We start from the raw sequence: 20,518 nt of genomic DNA, 5'->3' as shown, positions 1-20,518 counted from the left end.
TTTCCTACCTTGAGGAACAAGACTGCTCACTTAGAGCCTGGAGATCCACCCTGGCTTGGTTCCATTTTTTGGTTTGTTTGGGGATTTTTGGAGAGGAGGAGGCAGATGGGCTGGTTCCATGAAAATCAGTTCCAAGGCTTCTACAATAACCCACTTCTTGCTAGTCTGGCACCTTCCTCCCACTCCGCAGGCAAGGTTGGCTTCACACCTGCACCGATTCACACTTGATGGAATCAGGTTCAGAACTTGATATTTTAGATCTAAAATTTTATTTATTCTGACTTTATAACATACCTAGGCTCTGAACTATTTGGAGGAAATGGCAGCTCTTGGAGGAACAGGTGTCCTGGCAAATTCTGGAGTTGTGAAAGCTTCAGTTATGTGCTACAACTAAACACTTTCCCTGAAAAAAAAAGTTGAACTTCCATATGCTGAAACTCTTGTTTTGTTTATAGCAGCCCCCTGCTTTTAGTCCCTAACACAATGGCTTATGATTATTAAATTTTATGCTGCATTTGTTCTACTAATCCAGAAAGTCAACAAAATTCTTTTGTGTAATTCTTGTGCCCTTGACATCATTACAGGAGTTTCAAAACCTGCATCAAAGACCTTGTGCCAAGGTCACTTAAGGAGTATTAGGGAGGCCTCTACATGAAACCTGTCCCACAGGAATGCTTTTGCATTCCTGCACCTGGAGCTCACCTCATCCTGTCCCAGTCCCCTCTTTTCCAAGCTCCTTATCTGCCTTAGCCAGCTCCTTATAATTCCTGTATTAATCTGCGCCATCTCCACTTTCAATAATAATTTCCTTTGGGTACTGCACTGAATAAATGCTGCCTATAAATCCAAAGAGCTTAAGCCCCCTGCATCTCTGTAGTGTGAGATGTTCACTGGCTCAGCAAAAAGAACCAGCCTAGTACTCAGATCAAATCACCTGCTGAGCAAAATTTTCCCTTTTATCCCACTTCTCACTCAGGACCTTCTGGATTACTCTTTGTTCCAAACCTGACCTAAGAAATCTGCTGATCTGCATGGGCTTTTCAGGATCCCCTTTTTCCCAGTACTCTCACATCAGAATGCATTATATTCCCAGATGGGAATAAACATTAAAGGTTTTTACTAGGGAGCAGATATAACTATTGAAAAAGTGATGGATTCGCTTTCTCCAAAGGAAGTCGCTAACAAAGCCAAGAACTTTGCTATGCTTTAGTCAAATAAATCACACAGACTCAGCAACAACAACAACAACAAAAATTCCAACTAAAAGGAGAATTGGAATTGAAGGATCATTTTCCAGCTTCTTCCTTTGACAGCAACATTAAACCCATGTGGATGTAGAAGGGAAATGGAAATCCTGCCCTGACAATTTCTTTGGCAAGAATTAGTTCCTGTCATTTGAGAACAACTGTTTCATACTGCACATCAAGTTTTGAATCTTTATCTGATTTTTTCCTAGGAAACAAATAACTTTTTTCCATTGCAGTTTATGTTGGCACCCAAGTTCAGTGCCCAGAAAAAAGAACCTGCCACATTTCCTCCTACTACTCCTCCTCTCCTGCCACTCTGTGTTCAAAATCCCAGCCAGAATTCAAACACAACTTGAGGGGAGATAATCCTGGTCATGAGATGTGCATTCCCAACAAAACCAAGCCTCTTTTCCCTGTGGCCCAGCAGAGCTGCTGAGCCAGTTTCCATCTTGTGATTCCAATCAACAAATTCTCAGTGTCACAGAGTGTGCAGCAGCCAGTATTCCAGAGGGACACGTTCCCCCTCCTTTCCCCACCATGTTTTCAGAGTTAGTAATTTCAAAGGCATTCTCATGATATGTCTGTACAGACATCCTAAAACATTCCTGAATTTAACACCAGAAAGCCAAAAGTTAAGGAATAAAATGAAACAAAAAATAATGTAATTTTCAGGAAGTGCAGGGGACAAATTGGCAAATGAAAACCATCTAGAAGTGAACTCAGCCTCAAGGAATACAGATTGTTAACAAATTATTCAGGAGAGAATTTTGGGAATGATTTCCAGCAAAAACATGCCAATATTAAAAGGGAATTATCACAGTACCTTAACTGCACTTCTCAGCCATAGCTGTGGAGATTATATGTTGATCACCTGGAAAACGTAAAATAGAAGATTAATGATATTGTTCATATCTTAACTACTGTTTAAGAAGAGCAACTAATCTGACACATTTTCCTTTATTTAAATAGTTTTCACTTCCCAAACAAACAGAGAACAGCAGAACACACAGCTTTCAATATCAGCTGTTTTATTTCTGATAAAGGCAGGGCAGCTTCAAATAAGAAAAATAACAAGAAAACAATGCCTGAGGTTTTCATTAAAGTAGTTTACATATTTTCATGAAGGCTGTCAACTTGGAAACCAGGGAGAAATTCATAACAAGTTTTATCCTTCTAAAATACCCACCCTAAAACACATCAGGCACTTATCTGTAATTTGTTTTGAATCAAATATATCCTCCGCCCTTCCCCAAGATGAAATATTGAACAGGAAAATCTCTGACTGGCTCTTTCCAGCTTGTCTTTGCCTGTGAGTTATCCCAAGGATGGAGAACACAACTGGGGGGTTCAGGCTATTTTGGGGCTACTTCTCCAGTGTTTATCCAACTGAGACTGTGCCATGGAGGAATTCAGGAAAATCCAGGAAGCATTTGGGCCTCCAGGCAAAGACTGGGTTGGAGGTTTCCCCTTTCTCCCAACACCAAAGAGAAATGCAGGACAGAGACCCCAGGGCTCCAAATGGGGAGAGAGAGAGAGACCCAGAATAGTGAGAGGCATCTTGAAACTTGTTACTGGGGTCTTGAAAATCAAATTCCTCAGGGGCTGAGCTCACTTTACCTTCTGCTTTGGGGAAAATCCAGGTCCTTATAAACACATGTCATTCCTCCCCAATATCCCATCCAGCCCTGCCCTCTGGCAGTGGAAGCCATTCCCTCTGTCCTGTCTCTCCATGCCTTATCCCCAGTCCCTCTCCAGCTCTCTGGGAGCCACTAAATTAATTCCACTGCCATGACAACAGAGTTTCCTCCTTGCTTTACTCAGAGATTAATGCCCATTGTCAGCAGCTTTTATGATAAATGATCGTCATTGTGAATTTTGGTAATGAAGATGCATCATGCTGTGTGTTGTTCACACACTGCAGAACACTTCTCCTCTAATCAGCAAGGGCTTGGAGTTCTGGAGATTGTTTTGCAGAAAAAAAAAAAGGCTGTTGGAATGGGAATTGGTTTTTATTTTAGTGCTGTAAATAGAGCCAGAGTCTTCAATTCTGAGTTTCCCTGGAAGGTGGTGACAGAACTGTGGGCTGTGGCTGTTCCATCAACCTGGGCTTTGGTGTGAGAGGAGCAGGTGAAAGCAAGAACTGCTGGATCCATTTCATCCACACTGTCTATAATTTTGGGGCTCACATTGCATGTCACAGCCTCCCTGGGAAGGATCAGTCACCCCCCTCGGCTCTCACACCCCTGTTAGTGGGAGCAGAGCATTTGATATTGACTGGACATCAAACCTGCTTTAGTTTCCTCATTCACATTCACAAAACCACACAATTATTTTGACACAAAATGAAATAATAATAAGCACCAATGGCATTAGAATCATTGTGCGATATTGTGCTCAACATCTGCATGTTCCAGGCTGAAGTTAAACAATAACTTCATTTCTAATTGGTAACTGCATGAAAAAACAACTCCCATCATTAAATCTGAAGCATTATTTTGGTGCATTCTTAAGAGTCTCATTTTTGAAGGCAGCTTCTTAAGGACCATGGAGATGATTAAAGGGATGTAAATGCTGGGAGATCTGGAAGTGTTCACCTGGAGAGAAGGCTCCAGAGAGACCTCCAAGTCCATTCCAGGGCCTAAAGGGACTCCATGAGGGCTGGAGAGGGACTAGGGACAAAGGATGGAGGGACAAGACACAGGAAATGGCTTCCCACTGTCAGGGAGCAGGGATGGATGGGATATTGGGAATTAGGAATTGTTCCCTGGCAGGGTGGGCAGGCCCTGGCACAGGGTGCCCAGAGAAACTGTGGCTGCCCCTGGATCCCTGGAGGTGGCCAAGGCCAGGCTTGAAGCAGCCTGGGATGGTGAAAGGTATCCCCTGCCCATGGCAGGGGTGGGGCTGGATGGGATTTAAGGTCTTTTCCAACCTAAAGCACCCTGGGATTCTGTGGGAAAAGCTTAAGTGGGTTCAAGATGCAGTTTAGCAGCTCCATGCTGGAAGTGTCCAAGGTCAGATTGGATGAGGCTTGCAACAGCCTGGAAGTGTGGAAGGTGTCCCTGCCCATGGAACTGGATGAGCTTTGATGTCCCTTCCAATCTCAACCATTCCATGATTACATGATTAAAATAGTGCAGTTATGAATTAGATTATGGGATTAGGGTGAGAGTTGGGGATAAGATTTAGGTTTAAAGTCAGGGCTCCAGGATTTTGGTGCTTACACCTCTCTAAAGAGGCCCTCAAACCTCCCTCCCAGTCTGACCCTACCTGAACCCTCCTGACCTCCACAAGCACCATTAGTTAGAAATTTAGAAGAAGAGAAATTAACTTTGTTAATTTCTTGGCCCTGACCTATTTGTTTCTACCTGAAGTTTACCTTTTTCTCCCTAGCATGGCATTTCCACTTGGCCTCTTCTCCACCCAGAGAAGTAACACATGTAAATACTCAGAAATGTTAAAACCAGCATGAAGACCAGTATTTCCTCAGCTAACCAAAGCAAATTCACATTTTTCATGCAGCAAGACTCCTAAATCTCTCCTGCAGCTTTGAAAATTACCCATTTTAATTAGGCCAGTGTTACCTGTAATGGTGCTTACAGTGTGTACATTTTCCTATTTTACCCCTAGCAAACTCCATCTCTGTACTTCTCTCAGTGGCTCACCCAGCATTTTGATGCAGAACTTCAGAAATTTTTATCCCTAACTCAAGAACTTAAAGAATACTGATCAGGCCTTGAAATATTCACAGAATCTGCTTTCTGCAAAGACAAATCTCTCCCATTTTTTGCTGCTTGCAAGGCACATTCATAAACCAGAATTGGTTGGGGTGAGAGCAGCAGAATTCCTTTGCTTTCAACATTTTTTCTCCTCATCTGCAGAAAAAAATAGGGTTTGGTTTTTCCTGAAAAGTGTGTAAAAAGTCCTCAGCAGAAAAAAAACAAATGCAACTATATCCTCCAGAAATAACACAACTAATACTCATCTGTTCCAGGTCTGAGTTATAAATATACATTACAAATTTACTGGTAAATAGTCACTCAAATATACACAAATTTACTGGTTAAAAAAAGAAAAAAAATGTTTTGTTCCTAGACTCTCTTGGAAAAGAACCATCTCCCAAAAAGTCTCCATCAAACACTACAAATATGTAAAGGGTACCACCCTGGCATTTTAATAAAAGTTTTCTTGTCAAATCAGAGCCATGAAAATCTGATTTACTGCCAACTTTTTTTGTGGAAAACCAACTCAGTAATGTTTTTCTTGGCAATGAGAAGTAAGCTTTAGTCAAAGTAAGATTTGTTTTAGCATTATTTCATGTTTTCTGAATACATTTCATATATATTTATATCTGCCTCTGTTTCGACTCCATGGAAATGCTGCTCTCACCCAGCTGGTGGAACTTGCTTGGCTGCACATGGGAGCAGTGATTGAATTCCAAAATGAAAACCCAAGTTCTTATTTCTTTTTTGTGCTCTTTGCCACACAAACTCACAACTGCATCTGAAGTGTATTTAAAGAATTTACTGCTTATGATAAAATTAAACCTCCAAAGTAGTTTTTAAAAGACTTAGGAATCTTTTCCTAAGGGCAGTTGGTTCAAAACTCCACCTTGGAAAATGTTTGGTTTTAGGGATATCAAGCTGCTCAAAGTAGAGCCTGAGAATCCAGTGCAGCATTCTGATAAATCAGATCAGAAAATGGAATTCAATAAGGTACTGAACTTGCCAGATTTTTGACAACTTGACATGTGGGAGGTTCATAAACCACCCAACAGATGTCAGGGATGCTCTGCTGCAAGATGTCGAATGTGACAGCCCGGCCAGGAGCTGAGAATTCCAAGAAGTGAGGATTTGAACTGCTTTGTAGAAGCACAGAATGGTTTGGGTTAGAAGGGACCTTAAAGACCATCCAGTCCCACCCCAACCTGGCCTTGGACACTGCCAGGGATCCAGGGGCAGCCACAGCTGCTCTGGGCACCCTGTGCCAGGGCCTGCCCACCCTGCCAGGGAACAATTCCTTCCCAATATCCCATCCATCCCTGCCTTCTGGCAGTGGGAAGCCATTCCCTGTGTCCTGTCCCTCCTTCCCTTGTCCCAGTCCCTCTCCAGTTCTCCTGGAGCCCCTTCAGGCCCTGGAAGGGACTCTGCGTTGTCCCCAGAGCCTTCTCTTCTCCAGATGAACACTGCCATCCCTGGAATGTGGTGTGCAGGTAGCACAGGGGCACTGGCTTGTTCCTCCCCATCACATTCCTTTTGGAAGATGTCTCACAGCACAAAAGAAATGGGTCCTCCAACAAGGAACACCCCAATGGTTTGACATGAGAAATGTAAAAAGTAACTTTGCTCTAGCTAATTCAGGCTGAAATGGCTTTAGCTCTCTTAGTCCTGACTTTTTTCTAAAAGCAGAAAACACGGTGCCAGCCCTTTGCTCTGAAATCTTCTATTCATCAGGAAGCTGGAAAGAAACCCAGGGAGAGGCAGAACTCGTGGGTCTGTCCTCAGCAGCTCCAGCTCTGCCAAGTGCCAAGCTGGCAGTGCCCATGTGTGTCCCTGCCCACGTCCAGCTGCTCCTCACTCTGTTCTGGCCAGGCTCCCACGCCCCCAGCCCTGCTGGGAGCACAGACCACGCACTGCTCCCAATCTGCTACCATCACAGCCAAATGAGTGGAAGGGATGGGTTCATTTGGGAAGAAACCCTGGAAGCTCCACAGCTGTGGGGTTTGGGGAGGTGGGAATGCAAGGACAGTGATGGGGAGCTGCATGTTGGCCTTCTCAGCACAGACAGGGATAAACTGGGAACACCCTTTCCACTGTGGAAAGATGGGGTACCTACCCCCCAGTGTGCATTTCAATCCTCAGTCCTCAGGGGAATTTAGGTCCGCACCAGATTCAGGGTTCGTTCAGATCCACATTTCTGCAGTTACAAACTGACTGTAAGAGGCACCAAATGCAAAACCCACATAGGACAGGAAAGAATTCGGGATTTATCTGTGCAAACATGGAACTGCAGCTGCTCCTGGGCCATAAAGACAATGCTGTGGTTTCAGCCACAAGCAGGGCTCAACCAGAGCATGGATGCTACAGACACAATCCCTCATTTACACTCTGGGTGTTCCCACAGCTCTGAAAGAGTTTTGAAATACGACTGCCATGAACTTGCACAACGTAATTACACCATGCTATTTAAACAAAGGGATGCTCTTCCACATTTTTCATACTCATTCCTGTCCTCCTGAAATTTCCCTCCTACTCTCCAGCATAATAAGGCTCAGGAATGCCTGAACAGCATGTTGAGGTGTAAAGGCTCCCACAGTCTTTCATCCCCCAGTGTGTGTAATGTTTTCTGTGAAATATTTATGTAAGCCCATTTTAGGCTGTGTTTGGTTTGGTTAATATTTTTCCCACTTACACAGAACTATTCAAGGAAACCTTCTGCAATGTATGGATTTATGTCTCCAGACACAGGCATTCCCACCTGTTTTCCCTCCATCAGCCCTCTATCCACTGATAAACAAAACTAAAGACAAAATCAGAAGCTCATGGCCTTTAGTGCTCAAGACAACATCCACATCTGCATGAACTTTAGCACATGAAAGCAAGGGAGTATCTACAAGGCCATTCCTGTTCAGGATCACACACAAGAAGTGACTTGATGGGTATGAATTCCCACAAATCTTTTCACAGCTGTACCTTAAATCACCTACAGGCCTGTCACTGGTAGTGTCACCAGGGTTGAGCACTGGTGGGCCCAGGATTGTTTAAATTTTTCATCAATGGTGGTGGAGGAACAGTCTCAGAAACCAGCACAGTGGGGACCTGCTGGAGCAACTCTGGAAACTGAGTGTCCTGGGGGACACCGAGCTGTCCCTGGGCCAGCAGAGTGTCCCGGGGGACACCGAGATGTCCCCAGGCCAGCAAAGTGTCCTGGGGGACACCGAGCTGTCCCCGGGCCAGCAGAGTGTCCTGGGCCCAAGGAGGCCAATGGCAGCCTGGGCAGCAGCAGAGCATTGGCAGCAGCTCAGGGAGGGATGGTGGCCCTGGGGGCAGCCCTGCAGGCACCTCTGGAGTGCTGTGTCCAGCTCTGGGTGCTGAGCACAGCAGGGCCAGCAGCTGCTGGAGCTGAGCAAGGGCCTGGAGCCTCTGGGTGCCCAGGAAAGGCTGCGGGAGCCGGGGCTGCTCAGGCTGGAGAGGAGCCCCAGCTGAGAGGGGCCCTCAGGCCTGGCTGTCCCTGGCTGCAGGAGGGGCAGAGCAGGGCCCAGGCTCTGCTCCGGGGCCCAGCAATGGCACCAGAGCCACAGGCAGGGCCTGAGCCCAGCAACTGCCCTGCCCAGGAGGCACAACTTCTTCCCTGGGCAGTGCCCAGCCCCGAGCACATTGCCCACACAGCCTGGGGGCTCTCCTCCCTGGGTGCACACAATCCCATGTCAGCTGCCTGCTGGTTTAGACATTGAGGCTTTAAATTCGTACCCACACCAGGTCTATTTTGCATAATTTCAACACTTGCAGCATTATTCAACAGCATGATACAAGCATAATAATTTTAGTCTTTAAATTTGAATAACTTCCTGAGGAAAAACCACAGTCTATTTCTAGGGCTTCTGGTTGTGAGATAATAGAAAAAGTCAATTTTAATTTTTTACTAAGTTCCAAAATTCCATTAAAACCGAGAGATATTTTGAGGAGTTTGTACATCGTGTCATGCAGAATGAAATCCCAAGACCTGAGTGTTATTTTACACCTTGGCAGTCTTGCTGCTGGGGGTTCTCAGACAGTCCTAAAGCCTGCTTCAACTTATTTGCTCTTAATCAGATTTGATCCCAAGTCTGGAAAAGTTCAGACCTATTTCTGTGTCTCCTGCAGCCACAGGTCCCTGTAGGCCTGCACTTTGAGATCTCAGATTTTGTGTTTCTCTACTTCATTCACAACGACAAAGGAACACCTGTGGGATTTCCAGTGCCTGTGAACCAGCCAATCCAGCAAACCTTTTAAGTATGCAAAAAGTTTCAGCTATTTCCTGACATTCCTGCAAATGAGATCTGAATTGGAGCTGTAGCATTAATACATAATACTCACATTAAAGCTTAGCAAGCCTGGAGTTGCTCAGATTCATATTCCAGTGAGACAAACAAGTGTCAGCTGCAGAGGTGGTCTTGAAGGTGTCATTGAGGTTTAATTTTAGATTTTTCCCTGCATACCTTAATGTGGGGTTCAAGGCATTTTCTTAAAAATTATTAGAGAATGTCCACCTTAAAATACTCCCATGTCTCTTATCAAAGGAGTCATTTGAATTGAAAAACCTTAAGGAAAGCTCTTCTTGCCCCATTTCCATTATTCCAATTATTATATACATATTAATTGGAGCAAACTCTTTAGGAAATGGTTCACATAAGCAGCTTTTAGCTGATGAATTATCCCTGTCATTTAAAAACATTTACATGGCTTGTTTATGTTACTTTGTTAATTTTATTGTAATTTAGTATTAATTAACAGCCCTGTCTTTACAAGGTGTTTAATCAGTTACAACTCTTAATTACACTACAGCATTGCTTAATAAAACAACACACTATTTGGGATTAAGTTAAATTGGCTAAATTAATCTGTTATCCACTTTTGTGGGTAATTTATTGCACGATAAAAGCAAGTCATGAAATTATTTTCATGGCAAGTAGCCTAAAAAAGATTTTACAGAGATTATTTTTCTACTTAAACTACAGAGCAAAAATTGTTCCTAATTTCAGTGTTTTCTACAGATCAGCACAAGGTTCAGAACTGTCTCCAAAGCTGGAGTCACAGAAATTTGGTGCTGGAGCAGCCTGATTTGGGAAGCAATGCAGGAACAGAGGAGCAGCAGCCTCAGCTCCAGGGGAACCTCCCCAGCCAAGGAGCTGCTCCTGAGAGCAGCCAAAATCTGCTGCCAGAGCCTGAGGTCCTGTCCTGGCCTGCTGTGGTCATAGGAAAGCTTCTCCTGCATGGAGCTGCCAAACTGCATCTTGAACCCACCTAAGCTTTTCCCTAGAATGCTAGGGTGCTCTGGGTTGGCAGGGACCTTAAAGCCCATCCATCCCACTCCTCCCATAGGCAGGGACACCTTCCTGTTGTATTTGCAGGGACTCCCGTGGCAGGGAGGAATGGTGAATCTGACTCCATGTTCTCTGAAGGCTAATTAATTATTTCATGATACTATATTATATGAAAGAATATTGTATTAAAGAATACAGAAAGGATGCTTACTGAATGCTAAAAATTATAATAATGAAAACTCATGACTCTTTACAGAGTCCCAACAGAGCCTGGCACTGGATGGCCAATGAGTCAAAATAACTCACACCAGAATCCAATGAAACAATCACCTGTGGGTAAACAATCTCCAAACACATTCCACATGAGCAAAACAGAGGAGAAGCAAATGAGATAAAAATTGTTTTCCTTTTCTCTGAGGCTTCTCAGCTTCCCAGAAGAAAAATCCTGGACAAAGGGATTTTTCCAGAGAATGTGAATACCACACCTTCCACTATCCCAGGCTGCTCCAAACCCCAATGTCCAACCTGGCCTTGGACACTTGCAGGGATCCAGGGGCCTCCCCACTCTCACAGGGAACAATTCCTTCCCAATATCCCATCTAAACCTTCTTTTCTCAGTTTAAAGCCATTCCCCCTTGTCCCGTCACTCTATCCCTTGTCCCAAGCTCTCTGGGAGCCCCTTTAGGCAGTGGAAGGGGCTCCAAGGTCTCCCCATTTGCTCCTGGATCATTTCATTGCCAATGTGCCAATCCTACTCCCTGTGTTAGGAGAAAAAATTCACAGAATGCCCCTAAACCCTTTTCCCCCACTGTGGAGCTTCTGTCCCTCCTCAAGTCCCAGGCATCATCTGCACCTCTCAGGCTGAGAACCCCAACTCCACCCCGTGACTCCTTGCACAATGCCACTCACCCAGTGATCCCTCCTGAGGTCTTTTTTACACCTTTTAGTTATCCACAGCCATTTCTTCTCTGTTTGGCATTGCCAAGCACACGCAGTGACTAAAATAAATCTTAATTATTTCAGATAATTTCTTCCTGTGTCAACATCATTTAGAAATGTTAAATCTGTCCTCGATGAAATGCCCCCAGACCTTTTTGAAGCTGTTCTGCCTGCAACTTTCTGGTTCTAATCTATGACTTCTCACAATTCAATGAGGAAAAATAAAAATTAACCATGACAATTATGGCTTAATGTTTGCCACAAGCTCAGGACAGGCTTGAAAACCTCTCCATGTGGCAGCAGGCGTGGAAGACAGTGGGCTCACACTCAGCCATGATTACATTGCTGGAGACTTAGCCCACATTATAATTCTGATGTTCACTTCTGAATTTCTAAAATAACTAAATAGCAAAGAAAAATGACAAATCTACTAAACCAACGATTTATGCAATAGAATTTTCCTTGTCAGTCCTCTGGGACCTCTCTTGCATTCAGGTAGGTCACAGGTAACAGTTCAGACTGTTCTGGACACTTCTGCAGATGCTTCAGGGTGAATGTCTTGAGTCTGGTGACTTGAATAACAATATTTTAGTTATTTTCCTATCTTTATCTATTCCTTCTTGGACCCTTGCATTGTGCCCTGAAAGTAGTGAAGAAATTCTGGTTGTATTTCCAATGCTCCGCATGCTGAGAGGAAGCATTAAATAAAATATTTATAAACTACACTATTGAACACCTCATCCTTTGGAAAAGCAGTGCCATGCATTTTACACTTACCTGGGTGCAAAACTAAACTTCAAAAATGCCTGAAGATAAATATTTTACTAAACAGAGTGGGGAAACATTCACACTCCAAAGCCCCAAAGGCCGCTTCATCTGACTCTGATTGTTTTATGATAAAAGGATGAGTGTGTGTTCTGGCAGACCGAGAGACACAAGTGCCACAGTTTTTGGCGGAAAGAGGAACTGTTGAGCTCTAAAGGCTCATAGAAGGATTTTGAGGCTCCTGAGCTGATACGACTCCCCAGCAGCATCTCCCACATTTAAGAGGTGACAGGGTGATACCTTGGTGCTGATCCTCATTCCAGATTTCTCCCTCTCCACCAGGTGTTTGCAGAGATAAAGTTTTATGCCTGAACAGAAGCACCTCTGTACAATTTGTCCCTTTACTCGCTATGTGCTTCTGCAGTTCCCAGGGCTTTACTGCAGTGATGCCCTGAGAGAACCAACACACAAATTCTTGAAAGCAAAAGCCTTTTCAGAGCCTTTTTTGTTGCTGATGACTCACCAAAACCAAAGTTGAGACTGGCTTTAACTGGAGGCCTCCAAATTGCAACCGCTCAGATCTCCCATTACAATGAGCTTTATATTTAAGGCATTACAGAGCTAGCTGACTTTTTTTTCGCCAGGACTCTTTCTCCACTAAAGGCTACTGGTTTTGGGGTTTACAGTACTTTCTGTCAATGAGGAATTAATGAAGTTTTGCCTCAAAAGCAAATAAGGATTCTGGCTTGTAGCAGAAATGTCCTGGCTCTGCTGTGAGACCTCCAGGGCTGTGTCCAGTAATGGGTCCCCAGTCCAGGAAGGACATGGAGGGGCTGGAGCGTGTCCAGGGAAGGGAACGGAGCTGGGGAAGGGGCTGGAGCCCCGGGAGGGGCTGAGGGAGCTGGGAAGGGGCTCAGCCTGGAGCAAAGGAGGCTCAGGGGGGACCTTGTGGCTCTGCACAACTCCCTGCCAGGAGGGGACAGCCGGGGGGGTTGGGCTGTGCTGCCAGAGAACAGGGACAGGAGAAGGGGAAAGGGCCTCAGGCTGGGCCAGGGGAGGCTCAGCTTGGACAGCAGCAGGAATTTCTGCATGGAAAGGGTGCTCAGGCCTTGGCAGGGGCTGCCCAGGGAGCTTTGCAGTGCCCATCCCTGCAGGTGTGCCAGGAAGGGCTGGAGGTGGCACTCAGTGCTCTGGGCTGGGGATCAGGCACAGCTGGGACTCCATGGGGTGGCAGGGATTTTCCAGCCTCAATAATTCTGTGAGAGGGTAAGAAGGACACCAAGACAGGTAATCATATGAAATCAGCACCACATTGCACTGGGGTTGTCCTGGAGGAAAGAAAGCCTAAGCTTCACATATGCCTTTTTTGGGCAAATCTCCATCCACAGCCTTAAAAACAACCTTTAATTCCTGGGTGGTGATTTTTCCATGGAGAGCATGTCCCACATGCCAGGTGTAAAATGCCTCTGCTGGGGAACAGCAAGGTGTCACCGAGGGTGTCTTGTGGCTGCTGATTGAGAGGAAGGAGCACAGCTGGGCTCTGGGCTGGGTTCCATTGCCTTTGAAGCAGAGGAGGAGGAGGGGGAATGCCTAATGCTGCAGAACAGCAAAGGCAGCAGAACAGAATCCCAGAGACTTCCCTGGTGCCACTCAGTGGTGCAGAAAAAAGCCTCCCACATGACTCAGGCAAGCACACCCAGGTGAGAAAAACAAGCTCTTCAAATAAAGCTCCACCAAGCAGCTTAATTTGCTCAGGGGACACACACACACATGTGGATTTGGGAGCTCAGCTGTGACCTCACAGACACCTTCCAGGGCTTCAAGCACAGACCCACCATTAAAAACTCTCCACATCAAAGCAAACCCTTTAATTGCTCAAAGTTCACTGCCCACATAATGGTGTGATATTTTAACTAATGATTAAATAGCAAGGCTGCTACAGGCACATCTTTCCTCTGCCAGGGAACTTTATTGGTGTAGTAGATAATGCTCAGCCAAGACTCAACACTGCTGTCCTCCCATCCATATTCATTGTACAGAACAATGTTAGAACACCTCCACATCCCTGGAAGTGCCCAAGGCCAGGAGGCATGAGGCTTGGAGCAATCTGGTCTAGTGGAACATGTCCCTGTCCATGGAATGGGATGAGCTTCAAGGTCCCCCACAACCCAAACCAGACTGGGATCCTACGAGTCCATGTTTGCATCCTTGTCCTCATTTGGTAGTTACAAAATGTTTCAATGCTTTCCTGGTGATTATATAGCATTTAAAGGTTACGAAGAATAGCCTGGACATTAACAGATTTTTCTTCCTTCTGGTCCTCTTCTACAAGTGCCTTTCTATTCTGCAGTTATATAGGTTTGATTTGATGAGCCCCCCAGGATTCCCCATCCCATGCTGTGCCCAAACCACACAGCTCGGTGAACTGGCTGCAAGTGCTTCCACACCTTTCTCAGCATGGCCTCAAAAGTCCTAAACAAAGACCCCAGGGAGGTAGCAGGGTTTCAAAGGCTGAGACAGGAAAAGAGAAGCAAGGATATCCAACAAGGGAGTGAGTAGAAATCCATGACATATGAAGAGCACAGCAGATGCTGGGGAGGAAGGCATCACACAGTAGGTGGTTTCCAAAGAATAACCTGACACTGCCCTCACATGTGGCCACCCAGTGCTGGCTCACTCATCTCCATCGTGGCAATCATTTAGGAACATTTTGGAACTTGCCATCATCACCATCAGCTATTTAAATTTGGGATGTACAGCAGCACTCCCATAGAATTGTACCTCTCCTGTCCCTTATTTAGTACAGAATTAGTCATTTTTTTTGCTGTGACAATTCACTGGTGAAGGCAAATCTTAAAAATGAGCTTGGAAGTGTTTTGAGCTTCAAAGATCTGTCTCTGCAAAAGAGATGATGGTTCTGCATTTCATCACTTCATGGCTGCATATCACCAGAAAAATAAAAGTCACAGCTCAAAGAAGATAACAGGGTAATGTCTGCAAGGACTCCTGGCTGTCAGGAGGAGCCCTCACAACTGAAAGGCAAGAGAAAATCTTTCCCTAATCTTTCCTTTCTGAAATTGCATCGTTGTGCTGAAGTACTCAGAGCTATCAGAGGAGCACAGCCACCCACACACCCCGATGCACACGACAGGAGGCTCTGGCAAGGCACAGGCTTCATTGCAAGAGAAATCCCAGAAAACCAGATCCAAACCGCCTGAAGGCATCCTTACACCAAAAAAAAAAAAAAAAAAGGGGAAGAGTGTGGGAAATGCCCCTGTGAGTATGGAAATGGCTCTGCCAGTTCCAAAGCCTTCACTGCTGCCACAGCCCCTTGCCTGGGGCTTCCTTCCCTGGCCAAAAGGAAGGGATCCAGTGGGAAACCCTGCCCCACTCTTGTGGCAACGTATTTGCACAGCTTGGGCCACAGTGTGCTCCAGCCAAACCACTTTTAGTGACACTTATCAGAGCCCTCTGGAATTCATCAAGGTTACTAAGACATAAATTGTGCTAAATTAAGAAAAAAGGGGCTGAGAAACAAAACACCAGGACCACAAGAACTTGTGAAAATTGTGTGCAGAACACATGGACAAGAGAGAGGCATGAATCAAGAAATGCATGATCACGTGTGCAGTAGTGTTAGAAAGTATAACTGGAGCATAATATGAACAATAGTTTCTGCTAATCTAACTAATCACACTAGATTAGGTAGATTAGCAGAAGTTATCCAAAAGTCCTAAATCTCCTGCACACCTTCCAGTCCAACAGTGCCAGGCTCCAGTGAGTGGCAGCTTCCATGCAGCTGCAGCCCCAGGCAAGGGCTCTCTCAGGGAGCCCCAGGGGAAAGGTTAGAAATCAAACCCCTCACAGACATTTTTGCTGATTTTGCTGCTTGCCTGATGACAGTGGCTAAAAGGCAGCTCATACCAGCACCCTCTTTTGCAACTTTTAAGTGGAATTCACTTCTTTTTTCCCTATTCTCCCCATTCCTAGCAGGTCTGCAGATACTCGTGCCCACAAAATATCCACTGGAGCTGTCATCTGGCTAAAACTAAAATAATTCTGCTACTGGCAAAAAACAGAATAAGAATTAAAAAAATCTCATATTCCTCAAACACACAAACCCCATTCAAAGAGAGGTTTTATTAATCCATTTGGGTTTAAACACAGCTGTTAAAGAAGGTGACATCTCAGATTTCCACCTGGGACAGAGCTCCTGGCAGCATCAGAGGAGCCCCAACATTCAACACACAGTGTTTAGATAAAGAAGGAATTGATCTTGTTCTATCAACTTTGAAAGTGCCTCTGTAGCATCAGGAGAGCCTTTCAGGCAGGTTTTTGCAAGTTGTCCTGGCTTTGCTTTGATTGCTGTTGTAGCATGAGGGGATTATCTGTTATCCCACCCTTTGGGAGCACCTCCTGCTGAGACAAAGTCTTTTCTCTTCTTAATCTCTTAAATTTCACATCACTATCAAAAGTACAGCATATCCAGCATCACATTTCTTTCTCCTAATGACCCATAGGCCCTTGGTGGGGGCTCAACAATCCCTAAATGGTATTTAAAATCACCAGATCTGGTTTTTAATTCACTGATAAACTGAAATCTGATGGCATTTTTGGGCTCACAGCCACAATTGCTTCATGTCACACTGCTCATTAATGCTTTTTCTACTGTATTTTATGGGAAGAAACATAGCTAGAAGGATTTAAATCTTAGCCTTGAAAATAAAACAAAGACTCATTCCATGCTTCAGGATCAATCAATTCTGGGGCTCTCCACAAGGAATACCCTTGGCATCAACAGAACCATTTAATCCCTCACTGTCATGTGGTCCATCCTCTCCTGGCTCAGACAAATCTCCACCACTTTATCCCAGGAGAGTGAATATCCTGCTAGTGAAAGGCCAGGAGTCTGTGTTTGAACAGGGATCACACAAAGCAGAGCTCTTTAGAAGGGAAGGGTTTATGTGGGGCTCTGTGACCCCTCCTCAGGCTGGGGACACCTTCAAAGCCCAGGGGGACAAAGCAGAAGTCAGGGCATTGCTCATCCACAGCTGCTGGCAGCTTTGGGGCATTGATCTTCACACAGGCAGCAAATCCAGAGGGAGCAGGGAGGTCCTGGGCCCACCAGTGGGACACAGATTTCAGGGACTCATTTCTGGAGCCAAATGCTGCATCAAGAGTTTTAATATAGCTTAAAAACAAGGAGATCTGAGGATGTAAAGGCTGTAACATTGCATAATTAATGAGAGTAGTACTAATTAAGTCACTAAAAGCAACCCAAACTCCTCTTCCATCAGTTAATCTGCTTGTGGCTTCGCATCTACATGCCAGGAGGGAAGGATATTCCCTATTCTATGTTCTCTGCCTAAAGAATGAGTGTCACAGCATACACCACAGTTGAGATGGCCACAATACATAGAGTGTCACCATACAACACCAGAAAGCCTCATCCCATACACAGTAACACCTTAGCGGGTCAGAAGGCTTCAGGGATCTGCTCACACACAGTAACACCATTCCACTTCAGAAGGCTGTAAACATCAGCCTGTCCTGCCCTTCAGCCCAACCTTTTATCCCCTCACGCTGATGCAGTGTACCTGTGTGCCCTCTGCTCTGTGTGATTGGTCAGTGCCCTGGGCACCCCACGGCTCATTAATGGCAATATCAGTCACCTGTCCTGCACAGCTGCAGCCTATTGGGGATGAGGCTCAGCCCCAGCCCCACTCCCGAGTACCACAAACTCTGTGCCTACACATGTGCTGCAATGCAGAAATGCAAAGTAGAGAATTAGAGAGCAAGAGCTGGACCAGTGTTGTGTAATGTCATATCTGTACAATTATCGTCATGTGAACATGTCCAGCAACCCCCAGGAGGGGCTGAGAGAGCTGGGAAGGGGCTCAGCCTGGAGCAAAGGAGGCTCAGGGGGGACCTTGTGGCTCTGCACAACTCCCTGCCAGGAGGGGACAGCCAGGGGGGGTCGGGCTGTGCTGCCAGGGAACAGGGACAGGAGAAGGGGAAAGGGCCTCAGGCTGGGCCAGGGGAGGCTCAGCTTGGACAGCAGCAGGAATTTCTGCATGGAAAGGGTGCTCAGGCCTTGGCAGGGGCTGCCCAGGGAGCTTTGCAGTGCCCATCCCTGGAAGTGTTCAAAAGCCATGTGGATGTGGCACTTGAGGACATGTTTAGGGGTAATGCTGGGTTTACATTTGGGTTTTATGACCTTAGAGGACTTTTCCAGCCCTAAGGTTTTGTGATTCTACATATCAGCTGCCAAAAAATACAGGGTTCACTTGGTTAAACAAAAGCAAAGGCAGCCTCCCAGCATTCCCATCGATCCATAAAATGCACAAATCCAGCCACCCTAAAGGAACAAACACAGCAATTCTTACACACACACAACAGGCAAAACTCCCACCCACAAAAATTCTGGGGAAAAAGGCAGGAAAAGATCAAGTGCCTGCATAAACATCCTGTCCTGCTGCATAAAATCTTCTGCAGACATGTTCACCTCTCAATCTCCTTTTGCTGTCATTTCCAGGGGTTCAAGAGACCAAAGAACAGTCTCTTGCCAACCCAGATGAACTGAAAACCACTCACAGCGCTGCTGATGGCTGAACGAGCATCTTGCCACGTCTGCAGAGAGTCTGAAAATCAGACAGACAGCAGAGTGTCACCCAGAGGACAGCACAGAAAGGAGGAACCATGGCTGGAGTGTGCCTGGAGGTCCTGACAGCAGGAAGATGACATGGAGCTCCTGCATCCCCACCAAGCAGAAGAGCCAATTTTTTCCACTCAGGTCTTCATCCCTGCCCCTCTCAGAGGTCCCCGTGGCACAAGGTGTCCTCACCTCTGAACAGAGAACCCAGCCTCAAACACTGAATCAGGAGGGGATCCACAGATACACAAAGCACTTGGGTCTGCTCACGCAGAATTCCAGGCTAGTGTGAAAGAGAAAAATCAGGGAAATTATCCGTTCATAATTGTAATATCCATTGCAAGACAAGGATTCTAATTACTGTGTTTTTCTGCTTCTTTGCTTGTGCTCTACAGAGCAAATTGCACAAAGGAAATGGGTTTGTTTCCAGGCAGTTTTTTTGCTTCTTTTCCATTTGCCACATTTGCCTGGTGAGCAGGGAAGCAACACAAAGCATTTGGCATCAGAGGTCTGGTGTGCACCTATCCCCATGCCAGAGGGACAGATGGAGGCACCCAGCCAGATCCCAATGCCTCTGCACCACTCCAGAGATACTTCTCTTGAGGATTCAGAATCCCAGAATGATCCCTAATACCTGGATGAACCCCAGCAATGTCACCATTTTTGCTGGGTATCCAGTCTGAGTTTGGAATTCTCAGATCTTCCCTTAGGAGAATGCTATTTTTCCCCCCTATTAATCAGGGGAAGAAACAACTTTTCCCATTGAGTCTGGTAGGCACCACGTAATGAGGCAGTTTTGAAGTTCTTGCTGCTGCCAACAACATCCTCAAAATACAAATTTTTTATAGAGGTGCTGGCACTTCAACCCTAGCAAGAGAAACCTGCCTCAGCCTATGGCATATGACAAAAAAGGTCCACAAGAAGCCCTTAGATTTTCCCAGTCTTTCTACCCATTCATTATAGAATTATAGGATCATTTTGGCTGGAAAATCCCTGCCAGCCCATGGAGTCCCAGCTGTACCCAATGCCCCCCCTGTCCCCAGCCCAAAGCACTGAGTGCCACCTCCAGCCCTTCCTTGGACACCTCCAGGGATGGGGATTCTATTACAGGATTTGTAATTCCCTTCATTGTTAATATGCATGAAACTTTCTAAATAAAATTCCATTTATTTTATGATTAAGTAATAAAGGCAGGAAGCCATCCAGGAAAGGAAATGACAAGTCTCAATGGACAAAGGGATAAACAAAAGCAATTTTAACAAGAAAAATATGAGAAAAATTGAAATTATTCTTGAAATTCAAGAGCAAAGCCTGTCAAAGGTGGAGCACTTGAGAAAAGGCTGGGAAAATTGGGATTCTTCAGCCTAGAGAGGAGAAACTTCCAGGTGGCCTCATTTTGAACTTCCAGTACATGAGGAACCAACAAGAAAGATGGAGAGAGACTCTTTGCAAGGGCTTGGAGTGCCAGGACACAGGGAAGCCAGAGGGCAGGGATGGATGGGATATTGGGAATTAGGAATTGTTCCCTGGCAGGGTGGGCAGGCCCTGGCACAGGGTGCCCAGAGCAGCTGTGGCTGCTCCTGGATCCCTGGCAGTGCCCAAGGCCAGGTTGGACAGGGCTTGGAGCAGCCTGGGACAGTGGAAGGTGTCCCTGCCCACAGCAGGAGTGACACTGGATGAGATTTAAAATCACTTCCAACCCAAACCAGTTTGGGATTCTCTGACAAACCAGGGCAGAACCAGCTTAGAATTCCAAGCTGCAGTTTCCCTTTCTTGGTTCTGGCTGCATCTGGACTCAGATGCTCAGAATAAATGTTGTTGGGGGGCTTTTTTTAGGTTTTTTGGGTTTTTTGTATTTTGTTTATTTTTTTTTTTTTAGTGTAGCAATTAGATGTT

The 20,518-nt window shown here is 45.6% G+C and overlaps 1 protein-coding gene across 3 annotated transcripts in view; it reads right to left on the bottom strand.

The window, feature by feature from the left end:
* The window catches only part of PCDH15 (protocadherin related 15), a 637,965-nt gene that overhangs the window by 368,172 nt on the left and 249,275 nt on the right, over positions 1 to 20,518 (bottom strand). For all 3 annotated transcript variants that reach the window (XM_039719696.1, XM_039719693.1, XM_039719694.1), the window contains one exon: positions 2,071 to 2,118. The gene's annotated coding sequence lies outside the window, so the exon portion shown is untranslated. The remainder of the gene's footprint in view (positions 1 to 2,070; positions 2,119 to 20,518) is intronic.

This window comes from Passer montanus, unplaced genomic scaffold, assembly GCF_014805655.1.
Source record: "Passer montanus isolate IOZ18808 unplaced genomic scaffold, ASM1480565v1 scaffold42, whole genome shotgun sequence".
NCBI lineage: Eukaryota > Metazoa > Chordata > Aves > Passeriformes > Passeridae > Passer > Passer montanus.
Note: the sequence above shows the minus strand (reverse complement) of the source record. Positions and strands in the feature narration are given on the sequence as shown.